Below are 3,249 nucleotides of genomic sequence, written 5' to 3' on the forward strand. Positions count from 1 at the left end.
GCCACTTCTGCGTGCGCGGATTCCGGCAGCCACGTTTTGTAAGCTGACAACAGAACTAAAATTATAAATACATAATATCCACAGACTTTTATACTAGACCATTAACATCTATGGACGCACTGCCGAAAAGCTGATGCGAGTGCGAGATGCAAGTGTTAGTGAAGGGTGCGGCCATATTGAATTAACAATAAGTCACTATCGGGTGTTCAGTTGCTCATGATGTGCGTTTATCTGCATTCGTTATTACAGTACATAACGAAGCAGGCGAATGTTTTTGTGTTAAATATTGGTACATGTTATCAATAAGTTTGTAAGTCATGCCTTCAACGTGTAGCTACTTGAATGCCGAATCGAACCACTACTCCTGTAGTATTAAACCCTTTCTTTTGGAAATTCTGTATATGCCAGACTATTGTATAGAAATCTTGTATAAAACCACTTGTATAGAATCTGTAGTATAGCATATCTTGACTAAAATCAACACGGCGGCAAGCATCACGGCCGAGATGCCTGTCAGCGGTCTAGTATTGTATAGAAGTCTACTCGATGATAATATCTAAATATTATTTTATAAATTAAAATCTCACATTTTTCATCCAAACCCCAGATTTCTAGCAGTTTGTATTTGGACACGACTCCCTGCGACTGCAACGTTTATACTATTGCTTGAGTGCGTGGTATTAACCTGAAAAAATCGTATTGAATTGATGTAATTTATTCGATGAATCAACGTGAAATCGAAAGGAGATAGAATAACGATTTACCTGGCCCATGACTTGGTAATGCTCCCAGGTGTCGTCAGCAACGACGGAACAAATCGTTTCAGCTTAGGGTATGTACACCTGACCCTCCAAGAAGAAATACGCGAACCACTTTACACCGTCCACAGATGCTCTATATCCATCGATGGTAGTCCCCATCCGGCCTTTCCAAATGTACCAGACACGCGGCAAATGATCTTCCCGGTTCCTTGATTATATCTATAAATGAGAATAATATTCGATCATAATGAAGATTAATATCTTTATAAATAAACTAGCTGGTTACCCGGGCTTCGCCCCGGAGGACATATGTAATCAGACACGCAAATAGTCTCTCTCTCTCTCTCTGTCTCTCTCTCCCCCTCTCTCTTTCTCTTCCTCTTCCTCTCTCTCTCTCTCTCTCTCTCTCTCTCTCTCTCTCTCTCTCCCTCCCTCTCCCCCTCTCTCTCCCCTCTCTTTCTCTCCCTCTCTCCCTCCCCGCCCTCTCTCTCTCTTTTTCTCTCTCTCTCTCTCTCTAAATACAATTCTTTAAAATTCGATTAATTATTTCCCGAAAATTCGTCAAACTTCTGATACCGCTTTCCAAAAAGATCGATAACAAAAAATTATATACTTGATAGCACTCCCCAGGAAATTCAACCCCTACTTTATGTACAATTCTTTGAGATTCGGTCATTCGAAACCGGTTTTTAAAAAGATCGGTAATAAAAAATAGTACACTTTATAGCACTCCCCGGGAAATTCTACCCCTACTTCATGTATAATTCTTTGACATTTAATCAATTATTTCCCGAAAAATTGAAAGAATTAAAAAAACCGATTTCCAAAAAGATCGATAGCAAAAACTGTACACATTATGGCGCTCGCCGTAAAATTCTACCCCTACTTTATATACAATTCTTTCAGATTCGGTCAATTAATTCCCGAAAGATTGAAAAAATTTCGATACCGGCTTCCAAAAGATCGGTAACGAAAAATTATACACTTCATAGCACTTCCCGGAAAATTCTACCCCTGTTTGATCTACAATTCTTTGAAATTCGGTGAATTATTTCCCGAAAAATTAGAAAAATTAGAAAAACCGGTTTCCAGAAAATTGGTAACAAAAAACTATACACATAATGGCACTCCTTTGAAAATTCTACCCCTATTTCATATACTTTTGGTAAAAATTATTTTAAAAAATTTTGATACCGGCTTCCAAAAGATCGGTAACGAAAAATTATACACTTCATAATACTCCTCGGAAAATTCTACCCCTGTTTGATCTATAATTTGTTGAGATTTGATCAATTATTTTTCAAAAAATAGGAAAAATTAAAAAAATCGGTTTCCAGAAAATCGGTAACAAAAAACTATACACATAGTGGCACTCCCCGGAAAATTCTATCCCTATTTCATATACTTTTGGTAAAAATTCGGTTCAGGGGTTTGGGCTGGGCGTTGATGAGTCAGTCAGTCAGTCAGTCAGTCAGTCAGAACAATCGTGAAAAAAACACATTTTACCCCTTTTCACCCTTAGGGGTGGAATTTCTAAAAATCCTTTCTTAGTGGATGCTTACGTCATGAGAGGAATACACCCTCCAAATTTCAAGTCTCTAGGTTCAGGGGTTTGGCCTGGGCGTTGATGAGTCAGTCAGTCAGTCAGTCAGTCAGTCAGTCAGTCAGTCAGTCAGTCAGGACATCTTCCTTTATATATATAGATAGGAAAAACATTATAAAGCAACAATTGTGATAAAAATACCTTGGCGGTGGATCAACCAATGATTCACTAAGATGGCTTAGCGTGGAAGCGAATTTCGGCAATCATTTGGGTTCTATCGCCGTGACACCTTCGCATATACATCTTATTCGTTTCGTACACCTCTTTATAAACCACCTATTCCGGACTGATTTTCCGTAGAACGCACGAAGAATGCATGAACACAGGTTCCTCCATTTCTGAAGGTGTTCTGAAAGATGGTTCAGAATAGAGAGGTCGCATTCAATAAGTCTTAATTATCGATGATAATTAATAACACACCATACCTAACCTCTAAAGCATATTTCCACTTGACCTTATCCTGATCCTCTTTTAGATCCGCCATACCTGCAAGAACTATCTGGCGCAGCAATTTCGCTTCCATGTCGGTTGGTAACGGCATTCTGTAACAATTCTTGTTGTAGACAATGTAAACAACCGTCTCAAACATATTGCAACATACATTGGGTGCATTCGGGGAGACGCTATTAACGCTATAAACGCAAACGCTATGAACTTCGTTCGAAGAGCCAATAGCGCGACAGCGATAGCAAGCTCCCCGAACGCAGCTTTAGCGCCAATAGTATTTCGTGCCTCACCTCGAAAATAATAGCGAAGGGTGCATTCGGGGAGCACGCTATTAGCACAATTATCGTCCAAAACTGTTCGAGGAGACGCTTTGTGGCGCTGTGATAGTCGATGATGACGTCACTGTAAAGGCAGTGTGACGTCATCACTCGCGCTATT

The 3,249-nt window shown here is 39.7% G+C and overlaps 1 long non-coding RNA gene across 5 annotated transcripts; it reads right to left on the reverse strand.

Annotated features, from left to right (window-relative positions):
• Nucleotides 1–6: 6 nt before the first annotated feature.
• On the reverse strand, nucleotides 7–3,137 carry LOC112457386. 5 transcript variants are annotated; one of them, XR_003041093.1, is made up of 5 exons: nucleotides 3,102–3,137; nucleotides 2,785–2,906; nucleotides 2,506–2,713; nucleotides 765–980; nucleotides 7–685 (listed from the first exon to the last, which is right to left on the reverse strand). It is a non-coding gene; the product is annotated as an uncharacterized LOC112457386 (long non-coding RNA). The 5 variants fall into 5 exon arrangements; XR_003041094.1 differs by lacking the exon at nucleotides 3,102–3,137 and adding an exon at nucleotides 2,966–3,001; XR_003041096.1 differs by lacking the exon at nucleotides 3,102–3,137 and having other exon boundaries at nucleotides 2,795–2,944.
• Nucleotides 3,138–3,249: the final 112 nt, after the last annotated feature.

This window comes from Temnothorax curvispinosus, unplaced genomic scaffold (assembly GCF_003070985.1).
Source record: "Temnothorax curvispinosus isolate PA1 unplaced genomic scaffold, ASM307098v1 QBEX01007743.1, whole genome shotgun sequence".
Classification (NCBI taxonomy): Eukaryota; Metazoa; Arthropoda; class Insecta; order Hymenoptera; family Formicidae; genus Temnothorax; species Temnothorax curvispinosus.